At 46.3% G+C, this 24,890-nt stretch overlaps 1 long non-coding RNA gene across 1 annotated transcript in view; it reads right to left on the bottom strand.

Moving 5' to 3' along the window:
• Positions 1-21,116, bottom strand: part of LOC144764002 (uncharacterized) — a 47,217-nt gene extending 26,101 nt beyond the window's left edge. The window contains exon 1 of the long non-coding RNA XR_013596293.1: positions 20,985-21,116. This is a non-coding gene — a long non-coding RNA (uncharacterized LOC144764002). The remainder of the gene's footprint in view (positions 1-20,984) is intronic.
• Between the last annotated feature and the right edge of the window lie 3,774 nt (positions 21,117-24,890).

The raw sequence follows: 24,890 nt of genomic DNA on the forward strand, positions 1-24,890 counted from the left end.
GGCGCTGTCAGTGCCTGGAGTGGATGGCATTGATAGAAGTGGCGCTGTCAGTGCCTGGAGTGGATGGCATTGATAGAAGTGGCGCTGTCAGTGCCTGGAGTGGATGGCATTGATAGAAGTGGCGCTGTCAGTGCCTGGAGTGGATGGCATTGATAGAAGTGGCGCTGTCAGTGCCTGGAGTGGATGGCATTGATAGAAGTGGCGCTGTCAGTGCCTGGCCTTGATGACATCCATAGAAGTGGCGCAGTCATTGCCTGGAGTGGATGACATTGATAGAAGTGGCGCTGTCAGTGCCTGGAGTGGATGGCTTTGATAGAAGTGGCGCTGTCAGTGCCTGGAGTGGATGGCATTGATAGAAGTGGCGCTGTCAGTGCCTGGAGTGGATGACATTGATAGAAGTGGCGCTGTCAGTGCCTGGAGTGGATGACATTGATAGAAGTGGCGCTGTCAGTGCCTGGAGTGGATGGCATTGATAGAAGTGGCGCTGTCAGTGCCTGGAGTGGATGGCATTGATAGAAGTGGCGCTGTCAGTGCCTGGAGTGGATGGCATCAATAGAAGTGGCGCTGTCAGTGCCTGGAGTGGATGGCATTGATAGAAGTGACGCTGTCAGTGCCTGGAGTGGATGGCATTGATAGAAGTGGCGCTGTCAGTGCCTGGAGTGGATGGCATTGATAGAAGTGGCGCTGTCAGTGCCTGGAGTGGATGGCATTGATAGAAGTGGCGCTGTCAGTGCCTTGAGTGGATGGCATTGATAGAAGTGGCGCTGTCAGTGCCTGGAGTAGATGGCATTGATAGAAGTGGCCCTGTCAGTGCCTGGAGTGGATGACCTCAGTAGAAGTGGCGCTGTCAGTGCCTGGAGTGGATGGCATTGATAGAAGTGGCGCTGTCAGTGCCTGGAGTGGATGGCATTGATAGAAGTGGCGCTGTCAGTGCCTGGAGTGGATGGCATTGATAGAAGTGGCCCTGTCAGTGCCTGGAGTGGATGGCATTGATAGAAGTGGCGCTGTCAGTGCCTGGAGTGGATGGCATTGATAGAAGTGGCGTTGTCAGTGCCTGGAGTGGATGGCATTGATAGAAGTGGCGCTGTCAGTGCCTGGAGTGGATGACATTGATAGAAGTGGCGCTGTCAGTGCCTGGAGTGGATGACATTGATAGAAGTGGCGCTGTCAGTGCCTGGAGTGGATGGCATTGATAGAAGTGGCGTTGTCAGTGCCTGGAGTGGATGGCATTGATAGAAGTGGCGCTGTCAGTGCCTGGAGTGGATGACATTGATAGAAGTGGCGCTGTCAGTGCCTGGAGTGGATGGTATTGATAGTAGTGGCGCTGCCAGTGCCTGGAGTGGATGGCCTCAGTAGAAGTGGCGCTGTCAGTGCCTGCACTGGATGGCATTGATGGAAGTGGCGTTGTCAGTGCCTGGCCTTGATGACATCCATAGAAGTGGCGCTGTCAGTGCCTGGAGTGGATGACATTGATAGAAGTGGCGCTGTCAGTGCCTGGAGTGGATGGCATTGATAGAAGTGGCGTTGTCAGTGCCTGGCCTTGATGACATCCATAGAAGTGGCGCAGTCAGTGCCTCGAGTGGATGACATTGATAGAAGTGGCGCTGTCAGTGCCTGGAGTGGATGGCCTCAGTAGAAGTGGCGCTGTCAGTGCCTGGAGTGGGTGGCATTGATAGAAGTGGCGCTGTCAGTGCCTGGAGTGGATGGCATTGATAGAAGTGGCGCTGTCAGTGCCTGGAGTGGATGGCATTGATAGAAGTGGCGCTGTCAGTGCCTGGAGTGGATGGCATTGATAGAAGTGGCGCTGTCAGTGCCTGGCCTTGATGACATCCATAGAAGTGGCGCAGTCAGTGCCTGGAGTGGATGACATTGATAGAAGTGGCGCTGTCAGTGCCTGGAGTGGATGGCATTGATAGAAGTGGCGCTGTCAGTGCCTGGAGTGGATGGCATTGATAGAAGTGGCGCTGTCAGTGCCTGGAGTGGATGACATTGATAGAAGTGGCGCTGTCAGTGCCTGGAGTGGATGACATTGATAGAAGTGGCGCTGTCAGTGCCTGGAGTGGATGGCATTGATAGAAGTGGCGCTGTCAGTGCCTGGAGTGGATGGCATTGATAGAAGTGGCGCTGTCAGTGCCTGGAGTGGATGGCATTGATAGAAGTGGCGCTGTCAGTGCCTGGAGTGGATGGCATTGATAGAAGTGGCGCTGTCAGTGCCTGGAGTGGATGGCATTGATAGAAGTGGCGCTGTCAGTGCCTGGAGTGGATGGCATTGATAGAAGTGGCGCTGTCAGTGCCTGGAGTGGATGGCATTGATAGAAGTGGCGCTGTCAGTGCCTGGAGTGGATGGCATTGATAGAAGTGGCGCTGTCAGTGCCTGGAGTGGATGGCATTGATAGAAGTGGCGCTGTCAGTGCCTGGCCTTGATGACATCCATAGAAGTGGCGCAGTCAGTGCCTGGAGTGGATGACATTGATAGAAGTGGCGCTGTCAGTGCCTGGAGTGGATGGCATTGATAGAAGTGGCGCTGTCAGTGCCTGGAGTGGATGGCATTGATAGAAGTAGTGCTGTCAGTGCCTGGAGTGGATGACATTGATAGAAGTGGCGCTGTCAGTGCCTGGAGTGGATGACATTGATAGAAGTGGCGCTGTCAGTGCCTGGAGTGGATGGCATTGATAGAAGTGGCGCTGTCAGTGCCTGGAGTGGATGGCATTGATAGAAATGGCGCTGTCAGTGCCTGGAGTGGATGGCATTGATAGAAGTGGCGCTGTCATCCACCAGCCTCTCCTGAGCGCCAGATTTAATTGCCTAGCATGACTAAAGTAAAGTACAGTTGAAGTTTGTTGGCTGACCCACAGCGAAGGGGAAACTAATTGCGGCAGACTGCTGCATGCATGCCAGGCCCTGGGGCATGGCAGCCGAGTCGAGCCAGTGGGCAGTTATATGGAAGATCACGTGTAGTGATTAGTAGAAGTCAAGTGAGTGTTTCTGCGTAACAGAGAAATCATTTTACATTGGAGCCGGCCTGAGAAAGGTGTCATGCCATGCATGTTGTGTGTGCGCGCGCGCGCGTTTCACTGACTGGCCACTGCTTTGTGCAAGTCTGTGTGTGGCGCGTATTTGCCTTGAAATTGTAAAAGGTCGTAATGCAAAGCTGGGGGCAAAGACAATTTGGACATTTATTGCCAGCCACGAGTACTCTACGCCCCTCTCTAACTTCAAGGCTAGGAACTGCACACTTACGCGAGAGCAGATGCATTTCAGGCGATGCCGGCCGCCTAGCTCGCCTCTCCCTGTTGTGACCGTCCAGCCGAATCACTCAGGCTCGCTCGGGCCGGCCGGCCGGCTGGCTCAGCTGCACAGTCCTTGTGCTCTGGGGCCGTGAACAAAACACTCCGGCCCGGGCCGCCGCAGTCTGCCCTGGTGTTCTTCTAAGTGACTCACTCGGCCGCTCTCCAGGCCGCGGTGAGACACTCTGGGTCGGGCGCACGTGATGCAGCAGCCGTGGGATTCATTGCCACGCCGGCTGTGACCTCATCAAGACTAGCCTGCCTGGAGCCATTTCTGAGATTAGCTACTACTCACGAAAGTATGCTGCGCAAGTGCGCAAGCGATTCACTACAGACAATTGCTACATTGTAGCAAGTGGCCAACTCAGAATTCAGCCCCTAAGAAGTCTCCCATACAGCACAGGCTGTCTGCCTATGGCAATGTCACTAGTGTTTTATAATATCTGCGCTTGATAGGCACAGGTCCTTATATGTGTGACTTTGCATTTCAGTGCGGTGATGCGGACCACCGCACTGAAATACGTTAGCGTCACGCCTGATGCGTGATACTTGGCAGGGCTGATGACTTTAGTCCCGAGAACGTATGGAAACATCTGAGCTTCTTTCTGTGAGCATGAATGATCTCTTGTGAGCTGACCAGATTAGGAAGACCTGCAGACTGAAATGATTAAAATCACTGGACTTATTTACAAGAGGCCTGCGCTGTCGCAGCGTCACTTTTTTTGATGCTCTGGTGGTGCAGGCCTCTCAATCATATCTATGAGGCCATGCAAAGCCAAGCCTTTGCACTGCTTGCCTTACTCCATGGGGCTTATTTACAAGCCCCTTGCACCGCCGGTACATCACCTTTTCCCACATTAAAAGTGACACTCCGGTGGAGCAAGGGGCTTGTAAATATCCCCATAGAGAAAGGCAAGGTAGTGCCAACCCTTACTCGGCATCAACGAGGCGTTCCACGGGTGTTGCAGTGAGTGTTCCCATGCAACACCCATGGATTTTGATGCTACCACCATGGTGCAAGGGTGCCTGCATTGCAGGGATGATGGTGCTGGTGCAAGGAGGGACACCTCTCTGCACAAAAACAATCATTAATGGTGTTTTTTCCTTCTATGTGTGCGGTAAAATGCAACAAACATGGAAAGAGCAAAAATAATGCGAAATAAAAGTATTTCTCCTTGTTGCGACACTCTAATGCCTTCTTTATGGCTGCTGCCTCACATTTACAGATCCTTGTGAATCTGGGGCAGTGTCAAAAAGCATTGTGTGTTGTGTGGCTATATCTACAGCAACATTTATTGCACTCCTCTTTGCCACAGAAAACTGCTGTGAGGTGACCCATATTTACAAGGCAGCGTTAAGCACTGCAAAGTGGCTTAGAGCCGCTTTGTAAATATGGAGCACGGCATTGCGCCACCAGAGCGTTGGAAAAAGTGTCGCTCTGGTGGCGCAATGCACGTGTAAATATGCCACCAAATTGCGTGCTGGCGCTGGCTGGAAGGACAGGAATGGACCGTATATAAAGGGCATTTCTGCCCTTCCAAAATGGTATATGGCAGTGCAGCAGGAAGACTTGCTGCACTGCCCGAAGCTATTTCTTTGTAAATGAGGACTCAAAAGTCTCATATGGAAACATCTGTACAGGCTCATCTCGGTATTTACTTCAAGCATTCTTAGGAGAAAAAAAGCATCCCCCTCTACACACATGTCTGCCAGAAAAGCACTGTTTGCTTGCCATATTTGCTAAAAAAAAAGTCGCCTCGGGCCAACGGAAATGCTTCTTTTCACTTGTAGAATATTTAATTAAAACCCTGCTGCCTGCCTGCACTTGCAGTGTGTGTGCTCCCTCTGGTGTGAAAGCAATGCAACTGCTGGCATTAAATAATCCTTGCAAATAGGGACAACTATGTTATTCGATGTTTGCATCCATGGGGTTATATTGGGCTTCACCAGTTAAAACCATAAACCTGAAATCCTACCTAAAAAGAATAATTCAGATTAGCCATAGCTACTGTCAAAAATAACTTTAATGAGTTTCGTTATATGGAGCAGTCTGTGCTTTTAATTTGCAAAATAATGCATGCTGATGCCCAAAGCTTTGGTTTGGAACTTTCCAGTCCTAGCTGCATGATCCTGATGTCACCTAATGCATCTTTAATCCACAATTAGACACCCCCTCTCCTTTTATCTCCCTCTCGCAGGTTCCTGTTTTATCCCTTTGTGATGGGTTTTACATCTTTCTATTCTTCCTCCTTTACCCTTGTTTTGTTTTTCCCGCTCTTGCTCTTGGTCAATGCCTGATGAGGAGAAATAAGTGCTGGTCCCCAAAAATGAGTGCCGGTGGGCCCCTCCTGCGACAGCCGTCTCAAATTAAGCACTAGTATCAGTAGATATAACTAGGAGGTTCCCCCATAATTCTCCACCACCTAATAACCCACAAAACTATCTTATAATGAAGAATCAGATTATCCAAAACTACTGATACAAAATTAACTATAATGAGTACCAGTGGATATAATGAGGAAGTTCCTCATAGTTCTTCTACACCAGGGTTCATGGTTCCAATACATATCTCTACTCAGCAACGTGCAACCACTAAAAAGCCCAGTTAACCACCTTATGCTGAAGAATCAGGTTATCCATTACTACTGGTAATAAATGAACTATAATGAGTACCAGTAGATATAACTAGGACGTGCCCCACACCTCTCCTACACCAGGGGTCCAATACATGATCAACACAGCAACATTCAACTAGTAAATAAACTAATTAACCACAATATAACGAAGAATTAGATTTTCCATAACTACTGCTAAAAATGAACTATAATGAGTTCCAGTAGATATAACTATGACATTCCCCACACGTCTCCTTCACCAGGGGTTCAATGCGTAGTCCACACAGCAACATTCAACCGCTAAAAAACCCAAGAACCCACCATATAATGAAGGGTCAGATTATCCATAACTCCTTGCAAAAATAAACTATAATGGGTACCAGTTGATATAAATAGGAGGTGCAATAAATACTTGCACTTAAAATGCTCCATAGTGAAATATTCCTTGTAATCACATGTAATCCAGTCATTGGAGTAGTTCATGTACATATACATGACTTTCATATCCACTTACACAGAGGGATCAAGACATGTATTCCCAACTCCCTTGTGGACATTTCCTGTGAACCTTCCTTAATGTCTACTATTCTGATCCTTAAAAAAAAGAACATATTGGTAACAACTATAGAATGACAATGCAACATCACACACTAACGTGCATTAACATTGGATATCCAACATTAGTGTCATCATTGTCATCACAATCCTCTCAGAATGCTCTGTGGTCCCTTGAGATAAGAAAAGACCAGCATCTCTCCTCACTGATCACCTTGCTGGTCAGAGTGGCCTGATGTCCGTCTTAACTTAAGAGACAATGTGTAAAGTATTTGTGCAACACTTCGTAAAACAGTAGAAACACCATACAAAAAGATACTCTATCAATTTAGAAACATAGAACTTCATTTAATAAATAAAATAAGAACAAAACAACAAAAATCCAATGTGTAGAAGTCGAGATAGACGTTTTTAAAGATGAAATGTAAAGTTAGTGCTTAGAAGCAAGAAGCGCCTAAAGACTTAATTGGATGCGCCGGAACGGGACAAAGTCAAGAGTTTAGGCCTATCATGATAAAGCGCAGGCCAGACACAGGGACCCACTTAGGTCAACTGAACAAACATACCTTTATCCTGGGGTTGTGTGGATAAAGATGCGGGACGCAGCCGAGCGATGCTTTGGTGATCCCCACGCAGTTCGTGTGATGCGCCAGATTTCTCCGCACAGTGGCTGCGATGCAACGGTTTTGTGAGTGATGTACTGGTTACGAGATGTACGGTTCCGAAGGCCATGAGCCGGGTTTCTCTATGCTGTAGAGGTGAAGCGTAGATCATTTCCACGCAGATGATACAATGTATTAGTTTTGAAGCGGCAGTTCCCGGCGCGATGTTGCGGTTCTGAGAGTGATGCGCCGATCAGTTTCCTGCAACAGGCAACTCTCCTCTCGCAGCAGAAGATGTGCAGGTACCGCTGGAGCAAACCCCTAAGCCAACTTGCAAGGGGCCAGGACTGGGCTGCTACCAAATGGAAGGACAGTCTCACAAGCAGTAGAGGCCAAGGGTTGGAACAGGAGGGTGGTAAGCATTTTGTATCCCTGATATATAGATAACAGGAGGCTAGCCAGAAAGCCCCTAGAGTCACTCTGGGCACACATGATGTGTTATGTATCATTTTAGGACCCTATTGTAAGTTTCCTGATTCATGCCCTTATATAGGTATAAATCACCATGTCCTTATATAGGCATAGAAATCATAACCTTATTTAGGCATAGCTCATGCAGTCCAAATACGGCAGGGCTACTTCCACTAGTTCCGAAAATCCACAAAGTTTTCTTGGAAAACTCAGCTTCAGCAGCCGGGGACTTCCCCTTGCTTGAATATTGATTTGTCCAAGAACTCATGGAGTTTTCAATGAACTGAGACTCTTTGATGACGTTATTATGTCCAACTGTACGTCAAAGTCGGCACCTTCGAAGTATAAATATGCCCACACTCGCCCAAGCAAAAACACGGTGGTTTAGAGCAGTTTGACTATCTACTTGCCTGGCGCGCCCTTCTAAAGGACGTGCCGAAGGAAGACGACCCTCCAGCAGACGCACTGAGAGAGACGCTGTCTTTACTCCTGCTGAGAAATCCAGCTCCAGTGTTTCCAAGCTACCCTTGCGGGTTGTTGGGAAATCGAGGCCTGAGCCTGACCTTCTTCATTTTAAACTAAGGTACGGAGCTGATTAGACCCATAGAGAAATATTGAGCAGATTCTTGTCAAAAGAATACTACATTTATGCTACACCTCACTTACTTCTTCCATCGTACTAAGCTTAGGTTAGGTACACCGGGGTAGGCGTATTTTAGAAGCACCAGTTGAGTACTTTTAGCCTCTGTTATTTATGTATGTATTTATATATGGTTTAGGAACCATACAATGCTCTTACAGTATTATTTTATTCTACTATTTATACTGTATGCATTATATTTTACAAACAGTTTTACGATTGTAGCAGTTCATTTCTTATGCTGGAGAAAGAAGACAGGTTCAATAAAACCTTTTATTGAAAACGCCCGTCATTCTACTTTCTCTGCACCGCTAGTGAAATGAAGCATGCACGATTGACTGAGTGAAATATCTATCTATTGTTTCCATGACTCTGAAGATACGTTTTATCTTGGAGAAACAAAGTTGTCATGTTTATGCGGTTTTCAGAGACTAATCCCTTCTTGTGAATTCAAGAACGTTTCTAGTGACCTCCTAGCTAGCTGGCACTCACTAATAAGTCTAGTATATTTGATAGAGACCTAGTCGACCTCAGTCCTACGTCTAATCTATAGGATATATTATTCCACTGCGCAGAGGCTATTGGGAATATAGGAACTATACTACAGATGCAGGTCCAATTCGCCTCACCAAGGCAAGAGAGAACAGCAGGCAGCAAGGCTACTAAACAAGGCAGAATGTCAGCAAACAGCAGCTCCAGCAGAGTGGCAGTCCTTGGGCAGCGGCAACTCTTCTTTTATCTGGCAGAGTGGCCACAGTTCCAGAAGTGTACTGAAGCTATAGTGTCAGAGGTCCAGTACTTATACTCAGTTGTGCCTTTGAAATAGGGAGTACTTCAAAGAAAGCTTTAATGTGCACAGAGGTCCACTTTTCCTGCCTAGGATCCAGACTAAATACAGGGAGATGTGCAATCCTTTGTGTATGGACTGGGCCCAGCGTATTCAGGTGTAAGTGTTAGGCTGCCTCCAGCTCCTATCTCCCCCTTCCCAGGAAGATCCAGCAGTCACACCTAAGAGCCCTTCGCGTGGCTGTATGGAGGGAATAGACAAAGCGTAGCTGCCACCGAACTTGGACTGAACAGATACAGGCAGCAGGCACAAAATACTGAATTAAGTAAATGCTGACTTTCCAAAAGTGGCATTTTCTAAAACTGTAATTTAAAATCCAGCTTAACCAGAAGTTATGATTTTACATTTTGAGTCTAGTGACACCAAACTTAAAAAGTCTATTTCATCATACTTGGGAATTACACTTAAAAGATGTAACAAGGAAATCTCAGTGCTATCCTATTGGAGAGACAGGCCTTGCCATAGTGAAAAATGAAATTGGCAGTTTTTCACTATCAAGACATGTAACACTTATGTCCTATTGTTAAATAAATTGCACTATGCCCTATAGGTTATACAGGGCCTACCTATGGGGTGCCTTATAGGTATACAAGGGGATGGTTTGGGCCTGGCAATAGGTTAATATGGCAGTGTAAAAGTGCTCACACAGGCTCTGCAGTGCCAGACCTGAGACATGGTTGAGGGGTTACTTATGTGGGTGGCACAATCAGTGCTGCAGGCCCACAAGTAGCCCTTAATTTTCAGTCCCTGGGCTCATGTAGTGTACTTTACTAGGGACTTATAGGTAAATTAAATAATTGGGGATTAACCAATATCACCATTTTTAGAGGAGAGGGCCCATGTACTTTAGCACTGGGTAATAAAGTCCTCATAGTCCTAAAGCCAGCAAACGGTTTCCGGTGATCCTTCAGAGCGGGCCATTTTCCAGCACTCCCCCAGCCCCGCTAGCCTAAAGCCAGGGTAGACTAACCAATACACTGATGAATTTCCCTGCTTAGGGCAATAGAATGTGGACAATTGCCCACTACTACAGGTCTACTTGCCAGTTCTATGCCTTTCTGAACTCGGTTGGATCCTTCTTTCTATACTCACTGAGGCCACTGAACTGACCCTTGTTGAATACTTTTCCTCACATGTGGACTCCCATCTGTGCATCAGCTATATTGAATTTACTCACAGACACATCCCAGGTGGGAGACAGTACCACCATGGCCAACAAAGTGATGCAGCCTGTTCCACTACTTGGGCCTGACTCCTGTCTCCAAACTTGGGAAAACTTTGTCCACAAGAAGAGTGACCAGCAGAGGCCACTGAGAGCTGTCAATGCCAAGAGCCAGGCTCCAGACCATGCACTGCTAATGGGAGGACTTAAGCAGGGTTATTGGGTAAGCTTCTTCTCCAGCCTTGGGCCTGGCAAGGAGTTCCCTATTGGCTCTTGAGGTTTCTCTGAACTCTGTGGTGCCTAGAAATGGGGATCCGCAACCCCATGTGTCTGGAACCCTACTTCCACTCTACCTCCCACCAGTTCAGGGATGGTATTCTGACACTGGGCACTCAACCCAGGGTCTGTACCCAGAGGCTATACAGGAGGCAGAGATGAGTCCTCCCTCACCCCGCCCCTCCATCTGGGATCCTGGACCTTACGTTTGGGAGTGGTGCTCCCAGAAAACGTAACCATCAGGTCACGCTTGGCGCCGCCCCTCCCCTTTCTCCTGACACCGGAGGCAACTCATACCCCAGAATGCAGTGTATGGGCATCTGGGGACTAACAATGACCCTCCGCTGGGTCGCCTCCCCACCCCATTCCAGGGATATCAGAGTCTTAAGGCTGAAGAAGTTCTGAACAATGCGCCTGAGCATCCCTACACATCTGACCAGTGTAGTGCTGTAGGGAGACTCGTTTTTCAGCAACCAAAGTCTGGCTAGCCCGGTATCCCTCAGAGCAGTGACTGGGACCCCACTCCCTTTCGCCTGGGGCAAGGGACAACTCCCACCCTCAGGGAGCACCAATTCACCCTCTGAGTTGATCCCCCTTGGAATCATAATATGGGATTTGACCTACAATATTGGCCATTCCTGTAGAGGTCCTACCAGTGGGTGGTTTCTGTGTTTGTCCTATTTGGGAGCCTTCAAAGCAGCATGATTGAAAATAGGGCACCGTGGGCTACCAACCACTAGAACAACCCCCTTGTTTCTCAGATGGTACTTCGGGTCTCTTACCTTCGCCATACTCTGGGACTTGTCTGGGTAACTTCTAACCTCCCCCTCCCTCTGCTGAGGGGAACCTAAAACAGCCTTCTTGGGGTCACTTCCAGATACCTTCTTGGACACTCTGGTGTTAGCCCAGAGGCCTGCCTCCTCAGCAAGCTTCCTGGGGTCAGTCAGCTTGCTCTCAACTAGATGCTGGTGCAACTCAGGAAAACAGATACTGAACATGTGCTCTCTCATAATTTAAAGATACAATCCATTAAAATCACTAACCTAGAAGCTTACAGCGCATGTCCTTCTGCAGAAGGAAACACAATTCCACAGGATCCAGGCCAGTCAACGTAATTCTATGTAATTGAGCAAACATTGTTCACATATTGCCTAATTAAAAGCATTTAAATAAAACTCTAGCCCCATTCTGAGTAATACAATGGATTGAATGCCACTGGTTCACTTTCTTTACACATATTTAAATTGTCATGACTTCCTCCACTGAAGATTTAAAGTGACACATTTTCAGCGGGTGGAGACCTCGAAATCTACTCTGGTAATGGCGATTCAACGGCCCATACCTGATATCTGACAGAAAAAAACTGAAAAATGATTTCTCCTTTTTTGGGCGATTGGGCTTTTCGGTCAGCAATAACAAAGGGAGGAGCCAGGAGAGCAGCGTGTCATCGGCTGCTTCTGAAAACAGTGAGGGGATGGAGCTGGTATTTTTTACCAACCTGTCTTGAATTATGGTAAGAGGCAGGCCCTGCTCCCCAAGAGCTCTCAGGTCCCACAATACACCGGGGGGGTGTGGGGGTGTGATGGGAGCCGGTAGCATATGATGGTGTCTTTGCTGCCCTGTACAAGTATCTACAGCCCATAATGGAAGCATTCTGATTGGCTAGCCAGCTCCCAACTTCTGTCTGTGGTGCTGAGTTGGCCTGCTGGTTTACCAGTATTTGGTGAGTTTGCAGGGACCAGTGCTAATAGCCTTATTACACACATGTGACAGCTATTTATTGCTGTCACATCATTATGCCCCCTCGCCTCTGACTTGGCCCTTGATTGGACTGCAGGCAAATTACAGCAGTTAAGGGTTTTCCAAGAAGGCATTACCATTCTCAGGAGTCTCAATTTAGGACAACACTGCCTTAATAAAATTGAGATGGTTTATCAAGAGGTAGACACTGTGTGATTGAATGTGTTGAAATGAAGTGCAATTCTTTCGTGTATGACAACCTTGAATAAACAATGATTATATGTTTATTCTGAGACCACTATTTTCAAAATGTATGAAATGGCAAAATACAGCGGCATGAAAAAGAAGTGAATGTAAGTACATTTGGAAATTGCAGAAAATCAAGAACTCTCTAATTGAAATTAATCAAGGGAAAATATTTGATACCCTTTATAGGCCAATTACAGTTGTCAAAAAGTTCAAATTTGAAATTATGATTTTTCTAAATCATGACTATAATTGGCCAACATAGATTTGCTTTGAAGCCCACTGATACATTTATTAAATGCCAATGTTTGAAAACCAACTAAAAAGATATACAGAAATTAACAAAAGCACACTTTCTGAGAACATTTCTACTTTCATTGCATAAATCTCTTCAGCGGTTTTTGCTGTAGCTTCCCATGGGAGCTACATTGGGAAAAACCAAAGGAAATGATGGACGGAGCATTGACAATACAAGCACTCACCCCCAGTCAACTGATCTGGGTTTAATCCATCACCCTTCTTTAGCCCACTCTGCCACCCCAGTTCAGACATGGCTATATGCAAATCAGTCTGACCCTGTGCCTCATGGGAACAGTCCAGCCCGAACTGCCAAGCCATGCCTTCCCTGGACCGGAAACAAGCTACCGAGGACCGGTTTCTGGCATTTCAGCCGTCTTCAGCCCGGCTTGCTTGAATCCAGTGGCAGAGTGAGCAAGGGACTCACGTCTGAGCATACCCTGCCAACTTATGGCGAACAAAGAAAAACCAAAGGAAATGATGTACGGAGCGTTGACAATACAAGCACTCACCCCCAGTCAACTGATCTGGGTTTAATCCATCACCGTTCTTTAGCCCACTCTGCCACCCCAGTTCAGACATGGCCATATGCAAATCAGTCTGACCCTGTGCCTCATGGGAATACATTTCTTTTTTCACCTCCAGAGAGTTGAAATTTGACATTTCGGATCTTATGGTAAGCAAGTGCCAAATTTGATGCATAAACACCCAAGAGAGCAAAGGCAATGAACAAACTAAAAAGTGCATTTTCTTTGGAATGTGTGACTGATTCATGGCTTCACAGTGGTGAGTGCAACTGTGTAGTAATGGAAGCTAATATGGAGTAGGGCTGTGACAGACAGATTGAGTCAATCAATATATAAATCAATCAATCAATCAGGGAATTGTGAAGCGCGCTACTGACCTGTGTGGGTCTCAAGGTGCTGGGGGGGGGGAGGGGTGCAGCTCCAGTCAGTCAAAGAGCCAGGTCTTGAGCATCTTCCTGAAGATGTGCAGAGTAGGGGCACGTCTGATGTTGATCGGGAGCTCATTCCAGGTCTTTGCCGTGATGTATGAGAGGGCTCTTCCACTTGTTCTGGCTCTGCGGATGCATGGAAATACGGCGAGGGCGGCTGATCGGAGGTTTCTCTTGGGTGCGTAGAAGGAAATTCTTTTGTTGAGATATTGGGGTCCGTTGTTTTGGAGGCATTGTAGGTGTGGGTGAGTTTCTTGAAGGTTACTCTCTTCTCGACGGGGAGCCAGTGGAGGTTTTGTAGGTGCTAGGTGATGTTTACGTGTTGAGGGATGCCGAGGATGAGCCTGGCTGCGGTGTTCTGTATGGTCTGGAGCTTGCGGAGCAGGGATTTGTTGATCCCACCATAGAGGATATTTCCGTAGTACAGTCTGCTGGTTATTAGTGTGTGGGTAACGGTCTTTCTTGAGTTGGTGGGGATCGATTTGAAGGTCTTGCGAAGGATGCAGAGGGTGTTGAAGCAGGTAGAGGTGACCGAGTTGATCCGTCGGGTCATGGTGAGGGACAAGCTGAGAATGATGCTAAGGTTTCGGGCATGGTCATGGGGGTAAGGGGCTGCCAACGGTGGTGGTCCACCAGGTGTTGTCCATGCAGAGAGGGAGGGTCCGAGGACAATGACTTCTGTTTTCTCTGAGTTAAGCTTCGGACAGCTGCTGCTCATCTAGGATGCAATGTCCTTCGTTCCTTCCTGGAAGCTGAGTCTGGTAGTGAGGGGGTCCTTAGTGAGTGAGAGGATGACCTGGGTGTCGTCAGCATAGGATACTACGATGAGTCCATGCTGTCTGACGATGGCAGCGAGGGGGGCCATGTAGATGGTGAAGAGCGTGGGGCTGAGCAACGATCCTTGGGATACTCTGCAATTGATCTCTATGGGTTCAGAGAGAAAGGGGCGCAGCCTGACTCTTTGGGTTCTGCCGTTGAGGAAGGAGCAGATCCAGTCAAGGGCAGTTCCCTGAATGCCGGCGTCATGGACTCTGGCGGTGGGAGTGTGGTGGGAGATGGTGTTGAAGGCTGTAGAAAGGTTAAGTAGGATCAGGGCCGCAGTGTGGCCTTGGTCGAGGAAGGTGACAATGTCTTCTGTTGCGGCGAGTAGGGCGGTCTCAGTACTGTGGTTTCTGCAGAATCTGTATTGGGAGTGGTCGAGGATGGATTTCTCTTTGATGAATTTCATTAGTTGAGCATTGGCGATCTTTTCCGTGACTTTGGCAGCGTAAGGGAGGAGAGAGATGGGTCTCTAGTTCTTGAGGTCTGTCGAGTCTGCTGAGGGCTTCATGAGTTGGTGCTTGATTTCTGTGCATTTCCAGTCATTGAGGAATGTACCGGCCTCGAAAGTTGTGTTGATGGTGTGTCGTAGCTCAGGAGCAATGGCGGCGGCGGCTCTGTTGAAGATGTGCGGACAGCAGGGATACATTGGGGCTCCTGAGTGAAAGCCTTTCATGGTCGATACAGTTTCTTCGGTGGTGACTGGGGTCCAGGAGGGGATGATAGGGTGGCTGGCTGTCATTGCTGGAGGGAGAAGTGGGTTTGGCGTCCGTAGTCGACTAGAATATAAGGAATACAAAGCTTGGCAGCATGTGGTGTAGGTCCTAGTGTAGTTGCTACTCTCTGAGAACAAGCTAACTAAATTGAAGGCCATCCGCTCACCAACTTGTGACATATTCATGTCACAGTTGTCCTTTAATGGGGACTTATTTGAATATTTCGAGGCCCTTTGCCAAGAGGATGCTAGGTTGGACGAACCTGGGCGTTTTTAGTAAACTTGGCAACTCTGCTGGTCCCCCATCTGGACCCTATTTCCCACAAGAAACTGGTTGCTCCTTTGAAGATTGCGGAGGTTTGCCTGGTCCTAGTTCAAATGGCACACAACAAAACTCTGGTAACAGAAGGAATTTCTGTGGAGTCCTACATGACATATAGAGCACTCTAGTCCCACAACTATTGACTCTATTCCGAGCAGCCAAGACAGCTGGTACTCTTTCATCATCAATGAGGAAGCCGCTCATAGTGGTGCTCCCCAAAAGCGGGAAGGACCATTTGGTGGTCTGCTCTTATAGGCCACTCTTGTTGCTCCAACCAGACCTAAATGACTGTATTCTGGAAGGAACACGTTCCTCAATCTTTGCAGACTGTTTCATAATTATACAAGAGCAAGGTTTGGAGCCTACTACAGCAGCAGTGCTCTTGTTGGACATCAAGACGCCCTTTGATTCTTTGTCTTGGTCCTATTTCCAGAGGTACAGTGACGTATGGAGTTTGGGTCAGAACTACTGTTTTGTGATAGGAGTACAGTGCCTGTTACTCCTATATTCCTCAGACGGTGTATTAGGATCTTATGGTTCACCGTATCAAATGTTTCGCCTAGGTTAAGGAGAATGATGGCTGTGGACCCTCCTGAGTCTAGAATTTTTCTGCTTTCCTCCACCACTGCAAATACGACCGTTTCGGTGCTCTGACACAGTCAGAACCCTGTTTGAGAGGAGTGGAGCAGGTTGTGGGTTTCGAGGAATCCTGAGAGGATTTGATTAACGTATTTCTCTGCCACTTTACCTATTCCAGGCAGTATAGAGATAGGGCGGTAGTTGCCCAGGGCTGCCGGGTCTAGGTTAGGTTTCTTAAGTAGGGCTTTAACCATGGCCCTTTTCCAGTTAGTATGGAGCATTCCTGTGAATAGTGATGCGTTGATCAGGTCCGTCAAGTTAGGGGCTATTGTTGCAGCTACCTGTTTCAAGATGTTAAGCGTGCTGAATCTATTGGTGATCCGCTCTTGACAGAGGACAAGTAAAGAAGAATTTCCTGGGGCTGGGGAGGGAAGGTCTCTAGAATGTGTTCAGGGTGTTGAAGGTCAGGATTAGTCTGAGTTTCAATTTCGTCATCCTTCTGAGGCAGGAATTCCAAGATATATTGAGCCTTAGTGGTACAAAAGTTTGCCAGTTTGTTGCACAGTAGGCCGGAGTGGTCCGGTGCTATTCGTGGAGCAGGGCTTTCAATAGTTTTTTAATAATAAGAAAAGTTTCTCTAGGCGAATTGGCTGCAAATAAAATCTTGCCCTCGTAATAAGTGGCCTGGGTCTTTTTTGTTTCTGCTTTTTAAACACGGATAGCTGCCCTGTATTCCAACTTTTTTAAGGGAAGGAATTCTTTCCTCCACTGTATTTCTTTAATCTTGCATTGTTGTTTAAAGGTGCACAGTTCGGAGGAGAACCAGGGCTAATTGTGAAACCCGCCGGTCCTTTTTATCCTAGTCTTTGGGAGGACCGAGTCGAGTGACTCCTCTATCCAATTAGAGAAGTCTTTGTTGGCTTTGACTGGGCAAGGATTTGGTCCGGATTTGGTACTTTCCAGTTCCTGGGTCCACTTCTCTAAGGGAGCTTGGCCCATGAGCGGCCTCGGGTCCATGTTGATTGAATAGTGGTTTAGTTATCTGAGGGGACCAGGAGAGGTCCCTTTAAGGTCCTCTAGACTAGAGAACACAGGGTCAAGAAGGTGACCTTTCACGTGAGTGGCATGCAGGATTTGTTGTGGACAATTAGAGAGCCATAAGGTCTCTTGCCAGCTCAACTGCATTTGCACTTTGTGTGTCATCAAAGAGAGTGAAATTAGCCGCTGAGCTTGCCAGGTTGGCCGCTGCCTCCATCAATGATTTGTGAAGGATCCTATCTCTCCAGGGGGAAGATAGATGAGAATGCTTGTAAATGATAGGAGTGGCGTAAATTCTTTGTTGAAGTGGGCATTCTCACAGTCTGCGAGGAGTATAGGAGTAACAGGCACTGTACTCCAATGGCTGCGCTCCTTTCTGGAGGGTAGAACCTTTCAGGTTTTTGAGGAGAACACTTTATCTGAACCCACCCCTCTGACGAGCGGGGTCCCTCAGGGCTCATCGCTGAGTCCAACCCTTTTCAATGTATATATGGTCACTTTGGCAGGCATCGTAGCTCTCTCTGGAATCCGTATGGTGACCTATGCCAATGATACGCAATTTGTGTTCGCACTCAACCAAGCGGATCATAAAACCAATGATCTTCATACTTGTCTAGAAGACATTTCGAACTGGATGAACTCGTCCCAGCTTAATGGCGGAAAAACTGAGATCATGATACTGGGTAACCCCCTCAGTTTTAAGTTCAGTTCCATGTGGCTAGCCGGCATGGGTCCACCTCCAGCTCCTAAGACGGAGATCAAGAGCCTGGGCATCTGGTTGGACCAGGACCTGAACTTCAGGACACCAGCCAGGAAGACAGCAGCGATCTGCTTCGGCCTGCTCAGAATGGCCCGCAAAGTCCTCCCTCTCCTACACCCCTTAACAAAAAAGGTACTGGTCTAATCCCTTATGCTCTCTAGGCTGGACTACGGTGATGCACTATATCTGGGCTCCCTCTCCTCAGTAGTTTCCAAATTACAGTTGGTTCAAAACAGCGCAGCCAGACTTCTGACGGGAACCTCTAACAGACATTCTGCAAAACCAGCACTACGCTCCCGCCATTGGCTGCCAGTGCAGGAATGCATCAGATTCAAGGCCTTGTGCATAACACAGAAATCAATGCAAGGGGGAGGTCCCCCCATTACTTCAGCCATGATCCACCCCTACAAAGCAAATAGGAAACTTCGGTCAGACGAATTGTGACTGTCCGAGGTCCCCAGGATCAAGAAGGCCAGAAGCAGTGGACGGCTCTTTTCCTACAATGCCGCCAAACTCTGGAACTCCCTGCCACTACACCTCCGCGTTATTCCCAATCAGCTGGCCTTCCGTAAACAACTGAACACTAACCTGTTTCCGTAGCTTTCTGCCCCCTCCCGTGTCGGTTCTTAGCACTGGGACGCTCCCGGGTAGCCATGCGCTTTTTAAATGTCCTTCCATTTCATACCATTATACAAGAACTCAGTAGCTACAGTACGGACGGGTAGAGATATTATCTGCCATCTATTGTTACTTCCTGTTTAATAATAAGAAAAATCCATTTGAAAAAAAAGGAGATAATAAAGAATAGAATGATTTTGTTCCTTAAACCAATGAAAATGTGGTGAATAAGTAGAGTAATACGCAAACATTTTGAAGTGCTTTTTAAATCACATTTAAGTGCACTTGGGTTTAGTGACACGATTAGATACCAAGAAATAGATAAGAACATCAGGAGAAAGTAATCAGACTTTGTGTGGCACATGAAAATGTAATGTTCTGTTATGCTATGCATGCCATGTTAGGCTAAGTTATGTAATGTTAAGTTATACTATGTGTGTTGTGTTATGCTACCTAGGGAAGCAATAGAGCTTGGTAATTGACTCCTGACTCTCAAGAAGGTAGGTTGCTGAAGATACTTCACCTCTAACAGCAGTCAAACATTTTCCCCGCAGCAGTTGCAGCACTTCTGAGTCTTCAGGCACTCACTGTCACTCTGGCACTGTGGAGGCGGCAGAGGCTGCTTGCACATGAGATTTATCCAGGGGCACGTGCCAGGACGTTTTGCACCTGCTTTGCTCACAGATCTTTGCACTGAATTATCCTTATAGATGGTTTGACTCCTTTGGAATTAAGGGGATTGAAAAAGAATCCACCATCTTCTGAGGAACTGCACGGAGATTCAGCTTTACCAAAATACTGCCTCTTGTAAGTCATATTAAGGTGTCTCACATTGTATCCCCTTTCCCTGAATGTCCTGTCATCCTCTCTTCTCTGTCCTACTATTTTTGCATTTTCTCTCCCACACCATGTGCTCTAAGACTCATCACTCTTCCTCTCTGCAGTCTACAGCTCTTCTCTAATACTTCTCATTTTACAGTTTTTCACTCCAGTGCTCTTCACTTTACACTCTTCCCAGTACACCTCCTTCACTCCACCACTCTTCATTCTATTCTATGTTACTGCTTAATCAATGTATCATAGTTCTTTACATTGCTTTTCCCTCTGCCATTCTTAACTCCAACGCTTTTCATTCTTTCTTCCTTCTTTCTGCCACTCTCCCCTCTCTGCCCTGTATTTACTGGATTCTCAATTCCTTCTCAGTAACATTCTTTCATGGTTCACATTAGATGCTGGATTTATATAGTGCGATCTGATCTTCTTATGCAGCTGGGTTTGCACATATTCCCTTCCATCCACCACGGGGACCCTTAGACTGGTTTCAGGTTGGCCACCAAAGGGTTTAAATCACCTATATTTTTCTATTAGAATTTTGTAACACTGAATAGGATTAACCTTAATTTTGTTTCTAAATCCTGACTCCACCCTTTGCAGAATATGGTGCCTTTAATTTTGCCTTCATAGCACCCTTCTTTATCTCACTTTCCAGCTCTGCAATAACAAAATATGCTTTTTGTTTGGTTTGTGTTTTTTAATTCAGTGGTTTCTAGCCTGGTAAGGACAGGAGAAAGACCACTCCTTTATGATCTGTATATGGTGTCTCTGAACGGAAGCTAGGGTCTACACCAGTGTGCAAATGCCTTATGTAAAAGTCATTTCATGCAGAGGCATCAGGCTTCAGATTTGAGCAATGTTGAATGCTGCAGTACGTTCCTTCACACATAGCAGTGGATCTGAGAAGACAGTGAGTGGGCATAGAACAATACCTACAGTACCAAACTCAGAGCTGGCACCTTCCCCGCACCAAGGAGTGCATCAGAGGAGACAGTGAATGGGCCTGCAACAATAACTACAGGGTCACACTCAGAGCTGGCCCCTTCCTCCACACCAAAGATTGCATCAGAGGAGACAGTGAATGGGCCTGCAGCAATAACTACAGGGTTACACTCAGAGATAGCACCTTCCTCTACACCTTGCAGTGGGTCTGAGAAGACAGTGAATAGACATGCAGCAACAACTACAGGGTCACACTCACAGTCTAAACATGGACTTGATCAGTGTTTGTACATGTCTAAGAGGAAAGAGGGGACTGAACTTTGTCCAGCCTCCGGGTGCCTAATATTGTGATGGTGCATTAGTTTCACAAGCACAATGTTCACCACTACAGGTTAGAAGGAGCACTATGCATGCATGCAGCACAGCACAGATGTGTCACAGCTGGTGATAACCTTGTACACAATATCATGTCCCACCATGTTACTCTACACACTAGTTCCCAGCATAACACGCAGGAGTAATTCAGCTACAATAGTATCCAGCAGCACGTGCCACCAGGGATCACCGCGGTGGTGCAAAGCAGCCCTCCAGAAAAAGACACAATCTTGATCACTCAGACGAATAGTGAGGTCAGAGGCTGAAGGACTGATCCCTGTTCACTCACCTGCAGGATGGTTCTCTCTCTCCACTGGAAGCGCCTCGAAGGACCCAATGAGGGCGGCAAGGAGCAGGATGGCACCTGGAGTCTTCATCATGGGATATGCAGCAATATCTGAATCACTGCTTCACCTGTGACTGGGATTTATAGGATGACACAGGAAGGGAAGGAGGGAGCGTTGATGCTGGTGAACAAAGATGGGACACCAGCCAAAGATGTGTAAAACCATCCCTTGCACAACCTGCAGCATTATAGACACTCCCAGGCAAACCAGTTTTCTTCATTATTTCCTCCATTCATCAGAGACAGAATCACTGTTTGTCTACTGTATGTAACCTTGGAACTTCCTGAAGGGATTTGATTGTGAAATAAATGGCAGTAATTGCACAATTAACATTTAAGGTTACTGGTGAGAAGATCTATGTGCTGTTACTGGAAAGAGTCTTTCATCAGAGTCCAGTATTCCTGTGCAGGAGAACATGTTGGGGCAGTCTGAGATGTTAAAAAAACAGATCAGGGCAACACAGGAATACTGCACCAGGGACCTCCAACCAACATGGACTTGGCCCATGCGACCTCTGGAACTGCATTTAGGATCCCTGGCAAAATCATTCAAAAAAAGAAGTTAACCAGTAGCTTTATGAGCATTGTTTACTCTCAACAGCATCCAATGGAACTGGGACTCTAGGTTCTGTGAAAATAAATTCAGCATTACAATGGGCACTCTTATAAATTGCCTTGTTTCATTATTGCAATAACATGAAAAGATATCAGTTTGATCAAAGTCTTCACCTTTCTGCATCGCACAAGTGATAGTGTCCCACAAAAATGAACATAAATTGAAAAAAATCAGTAACAAAGAACAATTTAAGCCTGCACCGTATTTCATAAGGAATCTGTTGGGGCTACTGCTCGAGAACAAATAGTAAGACTGCACTCAGATTTTTAAATCTACATATAAGTGTAGTTTTACTACTTCTTGGAGTTTGCACGCAGTTGTTCCTGGCACAGATTTTTATACAGATTCCTTAGGAAATCACATGATTTTCAAGTCTGCCCTTCATTTCCACTGCACGCAGCTCTCCATGGCAGAGATCTCCACAGTGAGAAAATGGATCCTTTTGTGCAAATACAAATGATTTGTTTCTTTATTTATCTGCCATGAAAACATGTTTCCCCTTGGACAACTCTGTTCATTTGCACCCCCATCAAATCTGGTGATGGTGCATTCTTCTTCCCACCTTGGAAAGGGATTTACACCAACACGTGGCCGGAGCAAAAACAAATCCTTTTCAGACTGGAAACAGGAATGATAGGAGCTTGTGATTACACGTAGACCTGCTAGTTTCTGGGAGTTCACAAACTTTGTTACAAGCCAAAACAAGTTTAGAATGCCCAGGAACACCCATGTGCCCATCCCTTGAAAATAATGTTTGGATTCAGAAAATGCACACTCACGGTGGAGTTCTCAGGTTCCTTGAGAGGGTTTATGCCTGCCTGGATTCTCTTTGTGAATTTCTGACAAGCATAGGAAAAGTACATTTGTTCACCATTTGTGAACGTTTTAATTTTGTGAATAGGTCCCATGATGCGCCTGAATTATCATATCAACTATTGTTTTTAAAAATCTCGTTTTTCTTCTCCATATGATTTATCAATATATTTCTTGTGAGATAGACTCTTTGGGAATTATTAAATCATGACTGTTTTTTTAATAAAACATTTTAATTGATTTGACAGCAGAATCAAAACTGTGCACCACCTTCAGTACCCAACAGTATTGTCACTGAAAATCACAAATAAGAAATCATGCTTTCCATATATGACAGTGATGAGTACATTACTCATGTTTCTCAGTATCAACCTCCATAAAGAGGCTACTCATGTTCTGATATCAATGGATTAGGGTTACACAGGGCCAACTTTATTCCCTATTGCATTTCAATCGGTCCAAATGTTGTAATCCTTCATAGGGCACTCTTTAGCAAGGGACATTTTTTTTTCTAGATGCATGTACTAATTTAAGCCTTTCTGCAATTTCCTCAATGTCTATCAATTTCTCATATCATCCAAGCAGTTTCTGTCTTGGCAGCTAGGAGCCCCATCCATGGACATGCCATTGTATACCTTTAGAGTCAGGATCAGTGTTATTGGGGAAGATAACCAAGTTGGCGTCACTGAGTAGCACCAAACCAAACACTGCACTAACAGCCTGATTCATGAAGCTAAATTGCACTCGCAAAGGGCAAGATTCTCAGAATCTTGCCTTTTGCGAGTGCAATTTTGGCATTTGGGATTCACAATCCCAAATGCAAAAATCGCTAATGAAGAATTAGCTAATATGCGAGGATTAGCATTTAAGGAATGTCTATTAGAGATTCCTTAAATGCTATTCATGACACTTTCAAAAATTGCGATTTAGCAAATTTGGGCCGCTATTTACCAAGAGGTCAGACCTCTCGGTAAATAGCAAAAACTTAGAAAAATGCTTTTAAAAGCATTTTTCTAAGTTGCATGTTGCACACACACATGTCCTTTGGACATGTGTGTGCGCAACACCTGTTCAAATGTGCATTTTAGGGGTGCTACAGGGTGTCCTTTGGACACCCCTGGCACCCTTAAAATCGCTATCTCATTTGCGAGTAGTAAATTGCTACTCGCAAATAAGGGATACTCCCCATTCATTCCTATGGGCCTTTTGGCCCATAGGAATGAATGGGGAGTTATTCCTTTTTTTGCGAGTAGCAATTTTCTACTCGCAAATAGAGAACATGTAGGAATCGCTATTTATTTAGCAATTCCTACATGAATACCGTTTTGCGTGTCCTCAATAGCGAGTCGCTATGATTCGCTATTAGGGCCACGCAAAACGGCCCGTACATGAATCAGGCTGTAAGAGTCTTAATATGAGTCTGGTGGTCCATGGACTGCTAGGCTCACGGTGTAGGTCTCCCGACTGCCGTATTATGACTAGGGTGGTCAGGCTACCCTGAGACCACTGCAAATGACAGGGAACCGCCATTCCCTGGCAGTTATGGGGCAGTCCAAGGGCACCAATATGTGTGGTGGGGCAAGCATATTACGTGTTTCCTCATCGCCACACTTTTCATAGCGGTGCTTGCGACAGCCATGAAAAGTGTGGAAGTGAGGAAACAAAGAGGGCCCTACAGGTCCGCCTGGTGCCAAAAGCCATGTGGATGCACACAGGGGGCACAACATGTGCCTCCTGTGTGCATGTGCATCAGAACCTGCACTGCATGACCTGCAGCAGCCCATGCCATGTAGTTACTGCCTTTGAGGTTGACTGTGAGATAAATGCTAATTATTGAACAATCAACATCTAAGGGTACGCATGGTAAGATCTGGGTGCTGTTGTTGAAAAGAGTCATTTGTCAGAGTCTCATACTCCTGTGTAGGAGAACATATTGAGTCAGTCAGAGCTGATGAAATAATCATCTGGGCAGAAGAAAATTACTGCATCGAGGATCCTAAAAAGTACAGCACAGACGTGTCCCTTGCAACCCCTGTCATTCTTTTGGAGACCACTGTCAAAATGGGTCAAGAAAAGAAGGTAATTAGTATCTCGATGAGCACAGTTTATTTTCTACAGTTTCTATCACTACCAGGGCTCGAAATGGAACTTTAAGCACTGTAATGATTAATACATTCAGAGAGTGCCATAGCCAAATAAATAAATGAAAAAAAACACACACACATTGCAAAAAAACTGGGTGTGAGTTTTCATTATCACAATTAAAGGACAATGCACAAGCTTGAACAACACTTTCACCTTCATGGTTCACAAAAGTGAAAGTGCCTTGCAAAATAAAGATAGAAATTAATAAGCAACAAAAATTTAATTATGTCAACAGCATAGTTCATAGACAATGTATGGAGCCACATTACAGCACA

Source organism: Lissotriton helveticus, chromosome 6, assembly GCF_964261635.1.
Source record: "Lissotriton helveticus chromosome 6, aLisHel1.1, whole genome shotgun sequence".
NCBI classification, from domain to species: domain Eukaryota; kingdom Metazoa; phylum Chordata; class Amphibia; order Caudata; family Salamandridae; genus Lissotriton; species Lissotriton helveticus.